The 20,663-nt window shown below is 39.8% G+C and overlaps 1 long non-coding RNA gene across 1 annotated transcript; it reads left to right on the forward strand.

The window, feature by feature from the left end:
- The first annotated feature begins 13,821 nt into the window (after positions 1 to 13,821).
- LOC128193482 (uncharacterized) lies at positions 13,822 to 16,087 on the forward strand. The gene is made up of 2 exons (XR_008244729.1): positions 13,822 to 13,985; positions 15,803 to 16,087. It is a non-coding gene; the product is annotated as an uncharacterized LOC128193482 (long non-coding RNA).
- Positions 16,088 to 20,663: the final 4,576 nt, after the last annotated feature.

Raw genomic sequence — 20,663 nt, forward strand, 5'->3', positions numbered from 1 at the left:
GGTATCCTAATGTACCCCTCATGGGTATTAGGTGTTGTATTAATTGCAATCCTGTGTTAGCGCAAAAAATAATTTGAGTATCCTGAGAGGATCGCTAACACCTGCATCTCTCGCCACATTGCAGATCATATGAGGAATGAATCTTCGCTGAAATGTTCCAACAAGTTAAAGACAATTGGGGGCAATGTTGTTCGCTTCGAAGAAAAGCCCAAGATCATGGACTGTTAGTGGAAGTTCCCCTTAGCCAATGAATCACGGAAAGGTTTAAGACAATCAAGCTGTAATTGGTTTCCCTTACCCAAATTGCAAAAAGAAATTTCAAAATGAGGAGCAGCGGATAGAAGCAGCATTGACAAAACTAGAAGGAATGTTGGCGTTAGCTAAGAGGGAACATAAAAGATTGGTGAGTCAGATGAAGAAAGAATATGTCGTTGAATAAGGACAAGTTAAAAGAATCGGAAGAGAAGTCTCTCACAGCTAGCTTCCCTTGCCAATGAAGCCATTAAAGACGTCCCTAAGTTCTTAGCTGCTGCTGGGTCTGTAATGTCAATCATCAACCCGCCTAAGGGGATTGAAACATTCCTCAGTTACTGCGAGAAACTGATTAGACAAATGAAGAATGTGATGACTAAAGCCTGCGATGGTTGACCAAGAATTCCTATGTCTAGCATTTTGGGGATTTCTGAATGATGAACCACCTTATTGACTCTGTTTCGTGTTAATTTCCAAATTATACCAAGGCAAAATTTTCACAACTTTATAATTTCTGACTACAGAATTTGAACTACGTTGTCTTTTCTTTTTCTTTTCTTTTTTTATTTTCTTAAATTTGTTTCACAAAAAAAAAAGGGAAAAAAAACTAAAATACAATTAAACATCCGAGGTGCCCTAAAGGACTCGAACCAGTTAACAAATCTTGGAGAACCAAGGGAAAGTCCAAGAAGGGATGAAAATTGATATCAACCAATTGAATGAGCAAATGAGTTGAATTCTAGAGCTTCTGAATGCCTTGCAAAGCCGTGTAGATTCGCGCACATGAGCGCAACAAAGAGTTCCAGGAGCACAAACTTTCCCTCCTTATGGTCTTCCCTAGAATTACACTACATCCTTGGAAGTGGACTCGAGACAATTTCACACTCAAAAGGCATAAAATAACGCAGTTGAAGAAAGGAAACAAGCTTAGGGCAACCACTTTCATGGTCCCTACAGAAATGATTCAACCCAATGCAGTGAGCAAGACAATGATAAAGCAACCAAAGTTGAAACCTTCTCCTCATGTTGTTACGCCAATGGATTTTGAGGCTGACGGACGTAAATTGGGAATGCTGGAAAAGGATAAGAGTCATGGAAGGGGGAGGAAGCTCTAAGTTTGCAAATTTTGCAGGGTTATGCTTAGTCTCAGATGATATGCTGATACCTCCCAAATTTTAAATTACCCAGAGGCACCACTTGTCCAAGAGCCATCTCATGATGTACAGAAAGAAAATGGTTGTGAGTTCCTATGATGAAAAGTGGTCAATTCGTTTCTTCTAAGGTAGATTAGATGGCATGACACCAAACTGGGGCACTCATCTTGAATCTTCGTGCATCCGATCTTGGGAAGATTTGGTGGATGCTCTCTTGAGGTAGTACAAATACCACATGGACGGGGCATCTCATTGATTACAACCACGAAGCATGGTGAAGAAGGAGTATGAATTATACAAAGGATACGCCCAAAGGTGGAAAGAGATTGTTGCTCAAAGAAAGTCTCTTATGAGTGATAACGCGATGGTTGACACATTCTTAAATACTCTGCAATCACCCTTCTAGGAGACCATGATGAGCAGTGTTTCCCTAAACTTCTCAAACTTGGTGATAATCCAAGAAAGAATTGAAATTGGTGTGAAGACTGAAAAGATCGCACAAGGTTCTACTATGATAACAAATGTGAACAAGTCTGGTCTAAGCCTGGGATAAAGAGAGAAGAAAGAGCCCAATCACATCCCACTACTCAAATACCGTTGGCCTACCCTTTGAAACCGCTCTGAGACAAAACTGGACTCGACCCAAACTCAACTTCCCACCAAGCTGTCAGGTAGAAAAATGTTTGATCAAGAGAAAAGGCTTATGAGTTTCACTCCTAACCTTCTGACTTATGCAATGTTTCTTCCAAGTCTCCTGCATAAAAAGCTTGATCGTTACTTGTTACATGAAGCCTGTAAAGCCTCATTTCCGCAAAACTCGTGATGCATCATACACAAAAGGTGATTATCATGAATGGGTTATTGGTCATTCCACCAAAAGTGCTGGGGGTTCAAGCGCAAAGGCAAACTTTGATTCATTCAAGATGATTAAAGTATGAAGAAAGTCAACTAGACACCAAGGCAAGGCTTGTGAATGCCTCTACAAATGCCATGAAGAAATGAAGTGGGCTTTAAGATCGCATAAGAAAGCATAAGTCATTGTACAAGTGAATTCGATGTTGTGAAGTGTGTCGGAACAATCGGTATCGTTATAGAGTCGCGCAGCGGAATAAAATACTTAGAAAGCGTGTTACGGTCACAAATCAAGTTTAATGGTTCGTTTTAGAAATTTAATTTTCTTAGAGACAAATTTCCAAACGGTTGATGTACGTACAATAAAATAAGTATAGGGAATAAGAAGAACAACACAGAATTTTTATCCTGGTTCGAATCAAAAGATTCTACGTCCAGTCGTTAATCACTATAAATAGTGATTAACCTTTTTCACTAAAAATTGTTTAACAGATTACAAGATAATGAACAATAAAAATGAATGGAACTACTCTACCAACTTGAAGAGAACCACTTCAGCAATCGACCAACGATTCACAAGCTTCTCCTTTCACAAGACCAGGCAGAGCACCTTGCTAACTTGAAGAGAGTCTGCTCCGACTATCGACACACGATACGCGAGCCTCTCCTTTCACAAGACCAAGCAAGGGAACAATGAACAAAAAGCTTTCTGAGAACGTTCCTCTGACACACAGTGTTCTAAGCTTTCTCAGTTCAAAAACAACGTTTTTTTCATTCTAATTTCTCCAAAACAAAATATATAGCCAAGTACACTGAATGCCAAAGGTCAGCTCCCAACTGCCATGAATAATCGATTATTGTAAGTGATAATCGATTATTCAAAGTCCGTTATAGGTTTTCAAAGATGTGATAATCGATTATATGAAGTGATAATCGATTATTCAAGTATGACTTGTGATAATCGATTATTGCTTCATCATAATCGATTATTGTAGTTAAAAATGTAAGTTTACAAGGTTTACAAGAATTTCCTACTACATTTAATTTCTACAAATTGCTTTTAACTAATTCTAATATCTTCTGCAACTAAAACTTCTTGTAACATCATCAAAACAAATTTCTTCAAGATTTACCAATACTCCTTATTGGTAACAATCTCCCCCTTTTTGATGATGATCAAAAATTCAATTTTAAAAGCAAATTTGGCTTATCTGCAAAACATACAAGCTAACAAACAACAACAAGGTTAGCAATACCTGTAATAATTTATACTTCTCCCCCTTTTTGATCAGAAGCAAAAAGATCAGATGTTAAAGGCTCCCCCTAAATATGATCTCCCCCTTAATTAATCAAAGGATGCATATAATCAAGAGATCATTTTATTTATGAAAATAAAGATTACATTGGAAGAGGACACATAACAGACTGAATTATAACATAGATGAAATGGCAAGTAAACAACAAAACAGTCTTACAGAGAACCTATATCTAAAACTCAGGACTAGGAGATCTCTCGGGAGGTTGAATGTTGAGATGATTCTCGATGTTAGATAGGCGAACATCAAGATCAAGAAATTGATCAACCATGTGCTCATCAACAGATCGTTGCCAATCATAAATCGCCTCAAAGTGAGTCTTTTGTGCAAGACTCATATCCTCCAATTGTTTAGATAACCTTGCAAAATGTTCTTCCATAGAAATTGAGGAAGAGGAGGGTATGTTGGATGGTCCAGCATCAGACGGAGCAGCGGCACTTACGGGGTCAGCCATATGAGTGTCCATGTCATCATCTTCAACTACATCAGGATGATCATCATCTTTGTGAATAAGGACCCTGCCTCTAGTAATGAATCCCATCTGACGAAAGGTAGTGTCGCCGATTTCCGAGCCAACAACTTGAGTGGCTTGGACAAGTTCTCCTTCAATATTGACCCCTTTGTACTCCAAGATTCTAGAAATAAGAAGAGCATAAGGAAGGTGATAAGAATGGGATTTCTTAGCTTTTACCATAGTGTCAGCAATGAGAGCAGGCCAATCGATGTGGATGTGATTCAGGATCCCATATAGAAGAAGTAGATCCTGTTCAGAGCATTGAGCATGATTGGTTGCTCTAGGACAGAGGATCCAGACAAGTAAGTAGTGAATCATCCTTTCTTCAACCTTGAAACCTCCAACAAGCAATTGCCTTCGATTAGTCTGTTGTTCAGGGTGACGTAGGAAGGATTGGAAGGTCAATAAGCGATCGAAATCTTGGAGTCCGAGATGAACTTTGACAGCATCATCCCAGATGGGTAGGTGGGCAACGTTGGTCCACACATCATCATCTAAAATTATAGGGACACCCTTGACTTTGGTGGAAATAATCCCATCTCGATATCGCAAGTTGAAGTAGAACACTCTGATGAGATCGGGATAAATGCAACCGTTTTGCTCCACCAGATTTGAGAGTCCTTGATCATTAAACAGCGCTGGAAATTGAAATCCATAGAAACCGAAAAAATCAAGGCGAATATACTTTACTGCCATGATGCGTCTCTCTTGCCAGGAAGAAACATAGTCCGCATGTCTTTCTTGATCTGAAATCCATCCATCAATCGTTGCCGGACGTGGTTGAGAGGAAGAGGATGCTCCAACAGCTCTGCGGCGATGTCTCCTTGAATCTGCCATGGAGAAAGGTTGAGGGAGTGATAGTTTGAGAGAGTGAGCAAAATTGGAGGGATTTGAAGCTCAAGATTTTGATTTCAGTAGTTTCTAGGTGCAAAGAGATGGCTAACAATCGATTATCGAGGCCTATTTATAAGAAAAGGGAAGAACTAGCCGTTTATGACCGTTTTGAGCCGTTATGGAGTCTCTAACGGCTTTATTTTTGAAACTGGTAGCGTGATAATCGATTATCGTAAGTGATAATCGATTATCTGCTCATTGGTCTCGTTCCAGAAATTGTGCGATAATCGATTATGTATGAAGATAATCGATTATTTGCTCATGATTTTCCAGGGATGAGTTTGAAGATTCATAATCGATTATGGTAGTGTAGAGGATGTATCCCAGGTTTGGAATAATCGATTATGACCTGATGATAAGCGATTATTAACGCTGATATTTTGAAAATTTGCAAAGAACCATAAATGTGGAGTCTAAGACATGTCTAATACCCCTAACTCTCTTATAAGCTCATAGAATCTATCTTTAGGCAGGGCTTTAGTAAAGATATCAGCTAATTGATGTATCGTGTCAATGTATTCAATTTGGCAATCTCCCTTTTGAATGTGATCTCTCAAGAAATGATGTCTAATTTCAATGTGCTTAGTTCTTGAGTGCATTATGGGGTTCTTAGTTAGGTTGATAGCACTAGTATTATCACATTTCAAAGGAATGTGATCAAGGAAGATATCAAAATCCTCCAGTTGCTGTTTCATCCATAAGATTTGGGCACAACAATTTCCAGCAGCAATGTATTCAGCTTCAGTAGTAGATAATGCTACACAAGCTTGTTTCTTTGAATGCCAAGACACTAAAGAACAACCCAGAAAATGACAAGTGCCACTAGTACTTTTCCTATCAATTTTACAGCCACCATAGTCTGCATCAGAATAACCTATTAAACTAAGTGAAGCATCAGATGGATACCAGAGTCCAAAAGAAGTGGTTCCTTTAAGGTATTTCAAAATTCTTTTGACAGCAATTAGATGAGATTCTTTAGGATTAGCTTGGTACCTAGCACACACACATACACTTTGCATAATGTCTGGTCTACTAGCAGTTAGATACAGTAGGGATCCTATCATTCCTCTAAACATGGTTTCATTTACCCCTTCACCAGATTCATCCTTATCTAAATAGCAAGACGTTGCCATAGGTGTGTTGGCTTCTCTACAAGTATCCATACCAAACTTCTTAAGTACTTCTCTACAATATTTAGTTTGAGAGACAAAAGTCCCCCCATCTATTTGCTTTATTTGCAGCCCTAAGAAGAAGGTAAGCTCACCCATCATAGACATCTCAAATTCACCTTGCATGATTTGTGCAAATCCCTCACATAATGAATTATTTGTAGACCCAAAAATAATGTCATCTACGTATACTTGAACAATCAAGATATGTTTTCCTACTTTCTTAATAAATAGGGTGGAATCAACCTTTCCTCTAGAGAAATCATTTTCAATCAAGAAGGTGCTAAGTCTGTCATACCAAGATCTAGGTGCCTGTTTAAGACCATACAAGGCCTTTTTTAACTTATAAACATGATTAGGATATTTAAAATCCTCAAAACCAGGAGGTTGACTAACATATACCTCTTCTTTAATAAAACCATTCAAAAATGCGCTTTTCACATCCATTTGGTACAATTTAAACTTCATCAAAGAGGCATAAGCAAGTAATAATCTAATTGCTTCTAACCTGGCTACTGGAGCGTAAGTTTCATCATAGTCGATACCTTCCTCTTGACAGTAGCCCTTTGCAACTAACCTGGCTTTGTTCTTTGTGATGTTTCCATCTTCATCAAGCTTGTTTCTAAACACCCACTTTGTTCCAATGACTTGAAGATCATCTTGTCTAGGAATGAGTTGCCAAACATCATTCCTTTCAAATTGATTAAGTTCTTCTTGCATAGCAACACACCATTTATCATCTTGAAGAGCTTCCTTTATGTTCTTAGGTTCTACCTGAGACACAAAAGCTACTGTTAAGCAGAAATTATTAAGATTGTGTCTAGGAGTTACCCCTTTTAATATATCTCCGATGATGTTGTCCAGAGAAAGTCCTCTTGGTTGTTGATAGCTTTTAGGATCAACTACTTGATGTTCATTTTGAGTTTCTGGTGGATAGTTTTCATTTAGATACATCTCTTCAAGAGCTTCCCTCAAATAATCCTCATCACCTGCAATTGATTTATTTGACTCAAGAGGGTTCACCTCAAGGTCCACAATTTCATCAAAGACAACATGCATTGATTCTTCAATTGTCAAGGTTCTTCTATTAAACACCCTATATGCTTTGCTAGTTAAAGAATATCCTAAGAAGATTGCCTCATCAGATTTAGCATCAAATTTGCCTAAATTATCTTTACCATTATTCAAAACAAAACATTTACATCCAAAGATTTTCAAGTGAGATACATTTGGTTTTCTACCGTTAAACAGTTCATAGGGAGTTAGCTTAAGAATAGGCCTAATTAGCATTCTGTTCAACACGTAACAAGCAGTACTAACTGCATCAGCCCAAAAGTATTTTGGCACATTTGATTCATTTAAAAGAGTCCTAGCTAGTTCTTCTAATGACCTATTTTTCCTTTCAACAACACCATTTTGTTGGGGAGTTCTTGGAGCAGAGAAATTATGAGCAATTCCATGTTTTTCACAAAACTTTTCAAAAGATTCATTTTCAAACTCACCACCGTGATCACTTCTCAAGGTTTTGATTTTCAATTCCTTTTCATTTTGAACACGTTTTGCAAACGATTTGAATGCTTTAAAAGCTTCATTTTTAAGGGTTAAGAAGAATGTCCAAGTAAATCTAGTGTAATCATCAACAATCACAAGAGCATAGTAGTTTCCACCAAAACTTTTAATTCTAGATGGACCAAACAAGTCCATATGCAGAAGTTCTAAAGGTTTTGATGTTGAAATCATAGTTTTAGATGAGAATGAGGATTTGGTTTGCTTTCCCTTTTGACATGCAGAGCAAAGTTTATTTTTCTCAAATTTTAAATTTGGCAAACCAATCACAAGATTTTTTGAAATCAATTTATTCAAATGTTGCATATGTATATGTGCAGCTCTTTTATGCCATAGCCAAGGGTTTTCCTCTTTAGCAACTAAACATGTTATATTATGACTAGATGCATTTTCAATATCAATCAAGTAAATGTTATTATGCCTAACACCTTGCAAAGCAATTTCAGTAGAATCTTTAAGATATACGGTGCATCTATCACGTTCAAAAGTTACCTTGAGACCCTTGTCACATAATTGACTTATGCTTAGGAGGTTATGTTTGAGACCTTCAACACATAATACGTCCTTTATAGTCAATGTGTTTCCTCCTCCAATGTCTCCATTTCCAATGATTCTACCTTTGTTGTTATCTCCATAAGTCACAAAGCCTTGCTTCTTCTTCTCAAAAGAAATGAACTTTTTCTTGTCACCGGTCATGTGTCTTGAACAACCACTGTCAAGATACCACAGTGACTTTTTTTGACTTAATAAGTTCCTACAAAACAAATTTGAGCAAGACTTTAGGTCCCCAATCTTATTATGGGTCCTTGGGGTTAGTTTATGCCAACATACATCATTTTACAGTTTTAACCCATGCATATTTACCATTTGGAACACCAAAGTGTTTGATGCTGCATTTGTTTGAGGTGTGACCAAGTTTCATGCAGTAAAAACAACAAGCCTTATACACTTTATTTTTCACAAAAGTCCCTTTTTCTACCCAAACTCTACGGGTTCTTATCACTTTAGATTTTTTGTGTAGATGTGTGTTTCCACTTCTTGCATTGCTTTTCTCAAAGTTTGTTTTGGCATATGATTTAGACTTAGTTGCCTTTGCAAGTAAGTGCTCAAGAATGTCAATATCAAATAGATGACTTTTACATGATAGACATTCAATAGGATGTACAATAGTATCAGATTCAGATAATTTAGTTTCCAAATTACTAACTTTGTTTCTTAAAACAACTTCGTCATCTAGAACTTTTTCATATCTCAATTTCAATTCATTATGCTCTTTCTTTAGCTTTTTATGAGCAACATCAAGTTTTTCAGATTCATTTAACAAATCAAGAAATGCCTTTTGTAAGTCAAACTCATTACTTGACTCTAAGCTAGAATCACTTACTTGGCTTCCTGCATCTTCTAGGTCTGCCATTAAGCACAAATTTGCTTCTTCATCTGAAACGCTTGAGCTTGAAGAACTAGAAGCATTCTCTTCCCAAGCTATGTAAGCTTTCTTCTTCTTTGGAAACTTTCTTTCTTTCTTTTCTTCACTTTTCTTATTTTTTGGACAGTCAGTCTTCACATGACCTCTTTCTCCACATCCATAACATTTAATGCTTGAAGAAGATCCATGATTTTCTTTCCTTTCTTCACGGTATTTGTCTTTTCCCTTGGCTTTCATAAATTTTGCAAACTTCTTAATCATAAGACTCATGTTTTCTTCATCATCATCGGAGTCATCATCTTCAATCCTTTTAGAGTTCTTTCCTTTGGAGATCTCGGACTTGAAGGCTAGTGTCTTTCTTTTGCCTTGATCTTCTTCAGCCGTCAATCTTCTCAACTCAAGCTCATGCTCACGAAGCTTTCCAAAGAGAATCGCCGTTGACATCTGAGTGAGGTTTTGAGACTCCGAGATGGCAGTCACCTTTGGTTGCCAAGACCTGTCTAATGATTTCAAAATTTTCACATTCAATTCATCAGTGTCAAAATTCTTACCTAAACCTGTTAGGTGGTTCACAATGTGAGTGAAACGCTTCTGGACATCAGAAATTGGTTCTCCAGGTTGCATTCTGAACATCTCATACTCCTGGATGAGTGTATTCTTCCTTGCACGTTTCACGTCGTCTGTACCCTCATGTGTGACTCTGAGGACCTCCCACATTTCCTGTGCTGTCTTACATACTGAAATTCTATAAAATTCATCAAGTACAACAGCAGATGAAATAATATTACGAGCCTTAATATCAAATTGGGCTCTTCTATTTTCCTCAGGAGTCCAGCTAAAGTATGGTTTTTCTACTTCTACACCATCAACAGTTCTTTTAGGAATATAGGGACCATTTAGTACAGCTTCCCAGATGCCTCTGTCAACAGACCCCATAAAAATTTCCATTCTGACTTTCCAGAATGCATAGTTATCACCAGTAAAGAGTGGTGGTCTGTTGATGGAAGCACCCTCGGCATATACTTGAGTTTGATGACCGGCCATTTTCGAAAAGATTTGAAAGAATATCAAAGCAAGCTCTGATACCAATTGTCGGAACAATCGGTATCGTTATAGAGTCGCGCAGCGGAATAAAATACTTAGAAAGCGTGTTACGGTCACAAATCAAGTTTAATGGTTCGTTTTAGAAATTTAATTTTCTTAGAGACAAATTTCCAAACGGTTGATGTACGTACAATAAAATAAGTATAGGGAATAAGAAGAACAACACAGAATTTTTATCCTGGTTCGAATCAAAAGATTCTACGTCCAGTCGTTAATCACTATAAATAGTGATTAACCTTTTTCACTAAAAATTGTTTAACAGATTACAAGATAATGAACAATAAAAATGAATGGAACTACTCTACCAACTTGAAGAGAACCACTTCAGCAATCGACCAACGATTCACAAGCTTCTCCTTTCACAAGACCAGGCAGAGCACCTTGCTAACTTGAAGAGAGTCTGCTCCGACTATCGACACACGATACGCGAGCCTCTCCTTTCACAAGACCAAGCAAGGGAACAATGAACAAAAAGCTTTCTGAGAACGTTCCTCTGACACACAGTGTTCTAAGCTTTCTCAGTTCAAAAACAACGTTTTTTTCATTCTAATTTCTCCAAAACAAAATATATAGCCAAGTACACTGAATGCCAAAGGTCAGCTCCCAACTGCCATGAATAATCGATTATTGTAAGTGATAATCGATTATTCAAAGTCCGTTATAGGTTTTCAAAGATGTGATAATCGATTATATGAAGTGATAATCGATTATTCAAGTATGACTTGTGATAATCGATTATTGCTTCATCATAATCGATTATTGTAGTTAAAAATGTAAGTTTACAGGGTTTACAAGAATTTCCTACTACATTTAATTTCTACAAATTGCTTTTAACTAATTCTAATATCTTCTGCAACTAAAACTTCTTGTAACATCATCAAAACAAATTTCTTCAAGATTTACCAATACTCCTTATTGGTAACAAAGTGTCTTGCTATGAAGAAGTATGCTCATTGGTATCACATCTTCGTCCATGACTTGCAATGCGAACATTCACTACAGGGTTTCTCCAAGTAGTGCTAGAAATCGAGTCCTGAAAGGGTATTAAAAAAAAGGGGGAAAACAAAATTGAAAAAAAAATGAAGGAAATCTTGAGTCACTTGTCTTTCTTGTGAATCGTCAAACTTTTGTTTTTCGAAAATAAAAAAAAAGGAAAAATGATGAATAATCAAAAGGGAAATTAGGATGTCAAGTTTTTCTGAGGTCAAATGTTTAAAAATAACAATTTGATGTTTCCTTTCGAGATGTTTGTGCACGTGTTGCTTGAAAGCCTTCACCCTTCACTTTCTCTAAAATAAAGAATTTTCCCCAACAAACACTGTCACTGCCCTCAGTAACAAAAACCTTACCTTTACACTGGGGCAGATTGGTCTGGCCAAAAGTTTTCTCGCTTGCGCTAGTAGGGTGATCCCTGAATCCATTGAGACAAACAGAAGAATTTTCAAAAAGAGAATAAGCCCATTAGATTGAAAACCCGAAAGGGCAGCCAAAAAAAAAAAAAAAAAAAAAAAAAAAAAGAACTCATGTTGAGGTCATCTAGTCGTAGAACTAATCTTTTGAAAATAAAGCAATCAGAATTTGAAATGATGTGTGGCCATCTTTTCTTTATCTAAAAAGCAAAAATATATATCCATTGCCTCCCTGTTTGAGCCAAAAATAAACTCTTTTTCAAAATCATTTCCAAGCAAGGGTTGTCATCAGGTAGGAGTCAACTCATGATGCAAATGAAGAGCACTCAATGATCAAACGAAGAAATTTCATCAAGAAGAGTGAACAAAAAAAAAACAAAAAAAACAAAAAAAGGAACAAAAAATCACAAAGTGATGATGAAAAAAAATGAATGAAAAAAAATGGAGTTCAAGAAAAACAAAGTGCTCAAAAAGTCAAATAGTTGACACAGTGATAGATGACAATCCTTGTTTCAAAAAAATGTATCTGACAAACATTCATTTGGGCCTTTATATCTTTTCTTTCAGTACCTTTTAGCCCCTACCCACGTTACAAGCCTAATAAAGTCCACACAGATTGAATAATGTTTGCTCAAATTTTTATAAGCTTAATTTTGCGATAAGACGAAATGACTTGCAATGTGTCCAAAAAAAATAAAACAAAAAGAACAAAAATTTGAAAATGAATAAAAAAAAAATGAGAAAAAAGTAATGTCTCAGGAAGAGGGGATCTCTTTGCCAACGAGGCAAAAGCATGTAAAAGAAAATCAGACCAATTGGGGTCATCCTTTTAACCGATCCTTTTCATGCCCATTATCTCTTCCAAACTAAACCCTGGGCCAAAACAAACTCGGACAACTTTGTAGATCTCACCACGCATCTTCGCCCTGAAATTTATCAACCCATAATTTCAAGACTGGGGCAGCTTTGCGAATCTCACTTGAACTATTCACCCGAATTTTCAAAGATCCATACCCTATGCTGGGGCAACTTTCGGGATATCCCGTTTCACTTTGACATTCACATACCACATCTTCGGCAAGGAGTGTATGAGGAATGATGTGCCCACGTGGTTGTCCTAGTCTTCTTCAAACCATCCTAAACATCTATCATTTTTCTCACTTGCCAGTAAATTCAAGCATGCGTGCATTGATGTCACGAAAGAAAAAGTCAAAATGTAATCATATCGAACATTAGACCTCGAATGTATGACATTTCTCACTTTCACAAAACATTGAAAATAAAGATCAGTTTGATGATGATTGCAAGTAAGATGAACGACTCGAAGAAAAAAGAAGAGAGCGAAACACAAAACAAAGCAAATGTTTTCCATATGTGTGCATTCATCCATCAAAAGAAAATCTTTTGGATCCAAACCCTTTTCATTGATATGAATGGTTGTTGAATCCTTCTTCAAAAATACAAAAAGAATAACATTATGGTTTTCTCTTTAAAGTTATGTTGTTTCATGGTGATCATGTTTTTTCTCTCATTTTGGGGTTTTGACATTCACATCCTTTGACCCTGTTCACCGCTTTTAAGTTAAGGTTTCAACATTCTACCACGGTCTTTACACCTTATCCACATATCAGGATCCCTTGCTTTGGGAGTAGTCACTGAAGCCTTTGCATAAATCAAATTTCTGTCAAAAAAAAAAAAAACTATTTCACAAAACTACAAGTTTCAAGAATTTTCAAATCCAAAAGCCCAGTTTCCACAATGGCCCCAAAGTCTAGTTTTCACGCTGGCCCCCATAAGCCCAGTTTCGCTTGGCACCCTAAACTCAAGTTTTACTTTTTCAAACGACCCTCTGCTATGGCAATGGTCTGTCCACATTTCTAATTTTCCAAATGACCCTCTGCATGGCAATGGTCAGTCCAAATTTTTACTTTTTCAAACGACCCTCTGTAAGGACCGTGCAAAGTGGGGAGGGGTGGCTGCACGTTAGAAGTGGAGAGGGACGGCTGGGTGGAGTAGGTAGCAGACATGGTGGTGGGTCTTCCCACTTTGAAAGTGCTCCAGCCACCAAAACACCATCATCTCCATCCAGTTATTGGGCTTGGCACTAGGAAGGGAAAGGAGTGGCTGGGAGTGCATGGTTTTCCACTTAATAGGGAGAACCGTGGGTTTGAAGAAGGATTGGAAGAGTTGCTGCAAATTTTGGAGAGAAGAAACAGAGAGCTTGCTGTACGTACGGGAGAAGGAGAAGAAGAAGCTTGCTGCATCCAGTGGTGAGGCAGAGAACGTTTGGAATTTCTGCATTCAAGTTTGGCTAGGAGGTCTTCAAGAGGTAAGGGGAGTTGGATTTTCTGGATGTTGATAGTGGTTGCATGAGTAGGATGCTGGAAAATTGTGGTTGTATGTATGGTTGGATTGAAATTGAGGTGTTGATCCATGTATGTAATCTTGTATGCTTTGGAATTGAAGGAAATTGGAATTTTTTAGCTTTTTAGTCATTTGGAGAGGAAGTGAGGTGGTGATTTTGAGCATTTGGGGTCTAGAGTGTTATTGAGCCTTTGGAACAGTTTCACCCACTGTATTATGACTTGTTAGAATCATCAAATTGATCAAAATAGGTGTAAAGTGGTAGAATTGAATTTTGAGTATCAAAGTTATGAAAATTGGTGTTTATGGTTAAATTTTAGTATGAATCCCTTAAGAATTGAATGAGGAACGGTTATAATCAATTAGGTAAGTCCAATCTAGTATAAAACATGAATTTAGAGTGTTAGAAGTTAATAAAAGGGTTGAAAATGGCAAGAGAGGTTCTGACCTCAAATCTGCAGAATTCTGCATTCTGCAGAATTCCGCATTCTGCATCAGGTCACGCCCGGGCGCCCCACTGTCGCGCCCAGGCGCGAGTGGCACTGGAAATGCCGCGCCCAGCATGTCGCGCCCGAGCGCGAGATGCTGCGGAGCGCGTTCGTCCGAGCCAAATTGGACGTTCGTCCAATTTGCTCGACCAAGCGTTCGGCCTTAAGTTTCTGTGAGCGTTCGTCCAGGAGTGTTCGTCCACGTTCGTCCAAAGTGAGCGTTCGTCCGTAGCGTTCGTCCGTGTTCGTCCAGTTTGAGCGTTCGTCCGCTTTCGTCCAGTTTGAGCGTTCGTCCGTGTTCGTCCAGTTTGAGCGTTCGTCCGTGTTCGTTCTGTTTGAGCGTTCGTCCGTGTTCGTCCAGTTTGAGCGTTCGTCCGTGTTCGTTCTGTTTGAGCGTTCGTCCGTGTTCGTCCAGTTTGAGCGTTCGTCCGCTTTCGTCCAGAGTGAGCGTTCGTCCGCGTTCGTCCAGTGAGTGAGCGTTCGTCCGAATAGGTCAGCGTTCGTCCAAACAGTGAGTGAGCGTTCGTCCAATAGTGTCCAGTGAATAGTGCTCGTCCAAATAGTATTTTACAAATATGTTGAATTTTAAGTTCCTTTGCTTTTGGATTGAATTATGTACCAATGTTTGGAATATTATCTATGACATGAAATATGTGAATGTATGAAATATGTCGGATTTGTTGTGTTAATATGGCGGTATCTGATTATTCATAATTGTGGTTAAGTTTCAAAGTAACAATATGATTCATGGACGTAATTCCATGATCCTCAAGGAGAGGATACATGGTGGTGTTTTGGGGTTGTATAGAATGATTACATGGTAGCTCAGTTTTGGGGGTCATCCTGAAACTCCAATGGTCTTTCTTCTCATGTAGAGAGGATTGAACATGTGGTGAGGAGTAGCAGGAGGTCCTAGTCTTGGATGCTTCCATATGATCCAAGGTGAGTGATAACGGATTAACCTCGTGATTGTGGCCGGGCGGGAGTGCCCAAAGTTTCACCAGGCGGGAGTGCCAGAGCGGGAGTGCTCAAGTTCCATAAAGCCACCACGAGTGCAAGACCCGCCATAGCTCGGTAATCATTCTGGTCCGGACGAGTCGGGATATAAAGTAACAAGTCGGGGTTTAATGTAACAAGTCTTGTGATATTGAATTACCATGTATGATTGACTTTTGTATATCACGTTAAATTGTATAACATGCTTTTTATATCTAGCTCACCCTTGCATTGTTTGTGTTGTGTGCTGTTTGGGTATGATTTCTTTGGCGATGATCATCCACTTGGATGAGAGCAGATGGTGATGAGGATACTTTGGAAGCAGCTCTTGATGGGGACAGCAGTGCTGCCGCTTAGTTTAGCTAGTTTCTCTTCGTGGTTCCTAATGTTTGGAATAAACTCGTGTGTATTCTAAGTTTAAATTCTCTCTGTTTTTCATGGAGACATTCCATTTACTCTTGTTGTAATTTCCGCACTATTCTGAGGATGACTGTAATCCTTAAAATTACTCTTGACTGCTTTCTCATATTATGTATGATGACGTCTTATTTATATATGCATGATGTATATTTTTGGGACGTTACATTAGTGGTATCAGAGCAGTTTCTTCCTTAGAAACCTGTAGGTTATGAGTGTGCTTCGTTTGTGATTGCGTACTCTAGTCTCGTATAAGAAGTTGTGTTAGCTTGAATCAATCTAATGGTTTTTCTCTCTGTGTGGGCAGAAGATGGCACCCACGTCTCCACATCGTTCTCCTCCGCGAGTCGATCAACTTGGCTCTAATCAGATGCTGAATGAGGTGCTTCAGACGTTGCAACAGCAGAATGCTGATTTGGTTCAACAGAATACCTATGCATTGCAAAATCTTGAAGCCGCAAGGGTATCAGCTGAGAACGCGAGAGTGTCTTCCGAGAACACTCAGAGGGAGTTGATGGAATTTATGACTAATGCTAGGACTCCTCCGAGTGTTTCTTCAGTTGTGATTCCTGCACAAGAGTGGAGCTTAGAGAGCTTTCTGCAACATCGCCCTGCGAGATTCACTGGTAAGTGTAGCCCTGATGAAGCCGATCACTGGTTTGGGGACATGGAGAGGATATTCGAAGCCAAGGGATGTCCTGATGAGAAGAAGCTGGCTTACACCCAATACTTGCTGACAGGTGAAGCGGGACATTGGTGGAACAGTGTGAAGACGATCTTGGAGAGTAACGGGACTGCTATCACTTGGGAGATGTTCAGGACTAAATTCTACACTGAATACTTCCCAGACAGTGTCAGGTTTGCTAAGGAGATAGAGTTTCTTGAGTTGACTCAGGGCAGCAGATCAGTATCAGAGTATGCAAACCGTTTTAAGCACCTGCTTCGCTTCTACACCATGAAGATTAATGAGGAATGGCAGTGTCGCAAGTTTGAGAATGGCTTGAGGAAAGATATAAAGCTTCTGGTGAAGGGATTGCGCATTAGAGAATTCTCTGCTTTGGTAGAGATGGCCCGTGATATGGAAAAGACCAAGGGAGAACCAGAGGGGCCTCAGAAACAACAGAGCCAACCCCTTAGGGTTGGTGGACCTGTGATGTCCCGGGGAGGATCCATTTCCAGAAGGACTCCTTTTTCTAGACCTTCTTCATCCGGATTCAGGGGTTCCTCCTCTCAGTCATCGGGACGATCCAGTTTTGCCAGTTCTGTTAGATGCTTCAAGTGTGGTGGACCGCACTTCCAGAATTCCTGCCCTCAGTTAGAAGGGTATAGGAGGTGTAATATCTGCCGGCAAGAGGGACATTATGCCAGAGACTGTCCTACTACTAAGAGGGTAGGACCACAGCCAGGCCAGGCTGGCAGATCTATTCAGAGGGGTGGGCACAGACCTCAGGCAGCAGGGAGAGTATATGCATTGACCGGGACTGAGGCAGCCAGTGCAGGTAATTTAATTGTCAGTAGTTGTTTGTTATTTGGAGCATCGTGTGTGACTTTGTTTGACTCGGGGGCGACACATTCTTTTGTGTCTAAGGCTTGTGTGGAGAGGCTTGGTTTAGTTGTCAGAGAGCTTCCGTGTGATCTAGTGGTGTCTACACCAGCAGCTGGGTTAGTCAGGACATCTAGTGTGTGCTCCAGGTGTCCTATTGAGGTAGAGGGCCGTAGGTTCAGAGTGAACCTTATTTGCTTACCTCTGCAGGAGCTAGAGGTAATTTTGGGAATGGATTGGTTGGCAGCCAATCGTATTCTTTTAGATTGTGGCGGCAAGAAGCTAATATTTCCCGAAAAAGATGAAGACATGTCATTGTCACTTGGTGTTTTGAGACAAGACATCTTCGAGGGAGCCAGTTGTTTTCTAATCATGTTCCATGAGGATGGGACTTCTGGTTTGAATTCTTCAGCGCTTGTGAACCAGAGTGTAGACCTTCTGGTTGTGAATGACTTCATGGATGTTTTCCCTGAAGAAGTTCCTGGTTTACCTCCTCCGCGAGAAGTTGAGTTCTCTATTGATCTGGTCTCAGGAGTAGGACCAGTATCCATAGCCCCTTATCGGATGGCTCCAGCTGAGCTGGCTGAGTTGAAGAAGCAGATTGAAGAGTTGTTAGAGAAACAGTTTATCCGGCCAAGTGCTTCGCCATAGGGTGCGCCAGTATTGTTAGTAAAGAAGAAGGATGGTAGTTCGAGGTTGTGTGTTGATTATCGACAGCTGAATAAGTTGACGATCAAGAACAAGTATCCGTTGCCAAGGATTGATGATCTGATGGATCAACTACACGGAGCCATGGTATTCTCTAAGATTGATTTGAGGTCGGGTTATCATCAGATTTTGGTGAAAGAAGATGATGTGCAGAAGACGGCGTTCAGGTCTAGATATGGTCACTATGAGTATGTGGTTATGCCTTTTGGTGTGACTAATGCTCCAGCCATATTCATGGACTATATGAATCGAATTTTCAGACCCTTCTTAGACAAGTTCGTGGTGGTGTTTATTGATGACATACTTGTCTATTCTAAAACTCGGGAAGAACATGAAGATCACCTTAGGGCAGTACTTGAAGTGCTGAGAGAAAGAAGATTGTATGCCAAGCTGTCCAAGTGTGAGTTTTGGATGAAAGAAATTTCTTTTCTTGGGCATGTGATTTCAGCTGGAGGAATTGCTGTTGATCCCGCTAAGGTGCAAGCAGTACTTCAGTGGGAGAGACCTAAGACTGTTACAGAAATCAGGAGCTTTGTGGGTCTAGCGGGCTACTATCGTCGTTTTATTGAGAGCTTTTCCCGGATTGTGGCACCGTTAACAAAACTGACTAGGAAGGATCAACCTTTTGTTTGGACCGACCGTTGTGAGACTAGCTTCCAAGAGCTAAAGAGCAGGTTGACCAGTGCACCGGTCTTGGTTATCCCTGACACAGGTAAACCTTTTGAGGTTTTTTGTGATGCCTCTCATCAGGGATTAGGGTGTGTACTGATGCAGGAGAAGAAGGTAGTGGCATATGCATCAAGGCAACTCAAGGTTCATGAGAAGAATTACCCCACTCATGACTTGGAGTTGGCAGCTGTGGTCTTTGCTTTGAAGATTTGGAGACACTATCTGTATGGCGCGCAATTTCAGGTGTTCAGTGATCATAAGAGCTTGAAATACCTCTTTGATCAGAAGGAGCTTAATATGAGGCAAAGGAGGTGGATGGAGTTTCTTAAAGATTTTGATTTCGATCTCCTTTATCACCCTGGGAAGGCTAATGTGGTGGCAGATGCATTGAGCAGGAAGTCAGTGCATATTTCAGCCTTAATGGTCAGAGAGTTAGAGTTGGTGGAAAGCTTCAGAAATTTGAGGTTGCAGGTAGAATTTGGAGCTGACAGCATCAGATGCAGTAATTTGGTGGTGTCCAATGACTTGTTGAAGCGTGTTAAAGAAGAGCAGTCGAAGGATGTTGAGCTCCAAACGTCATCCAGTTTGATTGGGACTGAGCAAGGAAAAGATTTTGCTTTGGGGACTGATGGTATCTTAAGATTCAAAGGCAGAGTCTGTATCCCTAGCAATTCAGAAATGAAGAGGTTAATCCTTGAGGAAGGTCATAAAAGCCGTTTTAGCATGCATCCTGGCATGACTAAAATGTATCAAGACCTCAAGGAGTCTTTTTGGTGGTCCGGTATGAAGAGAGATGTAGCTCAGTTCGTCGCTTCTTGTTTGACTTGTCAGAAAGCGAAGATAGAGCATCAGAGACCGGGAGGTTTAATGCAGCCATTACAAATTCCAGAGTGGAAATGGGATAGCATCGCTATGGACTTTGTTACCCATTTGCCACGCACTATCCGAAGGCATGATGCAATATGGGTAATAGTGGACCGATTGACCAAGAGTGCTCACTTCTTGGCAATCGATTTGAGAATGTCTATGGCGAAGTTGGCGCAGGTGTATGTTAAGGAGATAGTAAGGTTGCATGGAGTGCCTTCGAGTATTGTATCGGATAGAGACCCGAGGTTCACGTCCAGATTTTGGCAAACTCTTCAGAGTGAAATGGGAAGCAGACTTCAGATGAGCTCGGCGTATCATCCCCAAACAGATGGACAGTCTGAGCGGACGATCCAATCGCTTGAAGATTTGTTGAGGACTTGCATTTTGGATCACTTAGGGGTATGGGATGAGATATTGCCACTGGTTGAGTTCACTTACAACAACAGCTACCAGGCTAGTATCGGCATGGCACCATTTGAAGCGTTGTATGGGAGGCGCTGTAGAACACCTCTTTGTTGGTTTCAGGATGGAGAAGCAGTTTTGACGGGACCAGAAATAGTTCAGCAGACTACAGAGAAGGTGAAGTTGATACAAGAGAGGATGCGAGCATCTCAAAATCGGCAGAAGTCCTATGCTGATCGGAGACGCAAACCGTTAGAATTTGTAGTTGGGGATCATGTGTTCCTCCGAGTGACTCCTACTACAGGTGTAGGAAGAGCCATTCGTGCTAGGAAACTTTCTCCTAGATATCTTGGTCCTTACCAGATTCTTCGACGAGTAGGACCCGTAGCTTATGAGATAGCCATGCCACCTCGGTTAGCTAACTTGCATCCAGTGTTCCATGTATCTCAGTTGAGAAAATACATGTCTGATCCGTCTCATGTGCTTGAAGTTGACGATGTGCAAGTCAGAGAAGATTTGTCAATTGAGGTGCAACCAATAAGGATTGAGGAGA

This window comes from Vigna angularis, chromosome 8, assembly GCF_016808095.1.
Source record: "Vigna angularis cultivar LongXiaoDou No.4 chromosome 8, ASM1680809v1, whole genome shotgun sequence".
Lineage (NCBI taxonomy): Eukaryota > Viridiplantae > Streptophyta > Magnoliopsida > Fabales > Fabaceae > Vigna > Vigna angularis.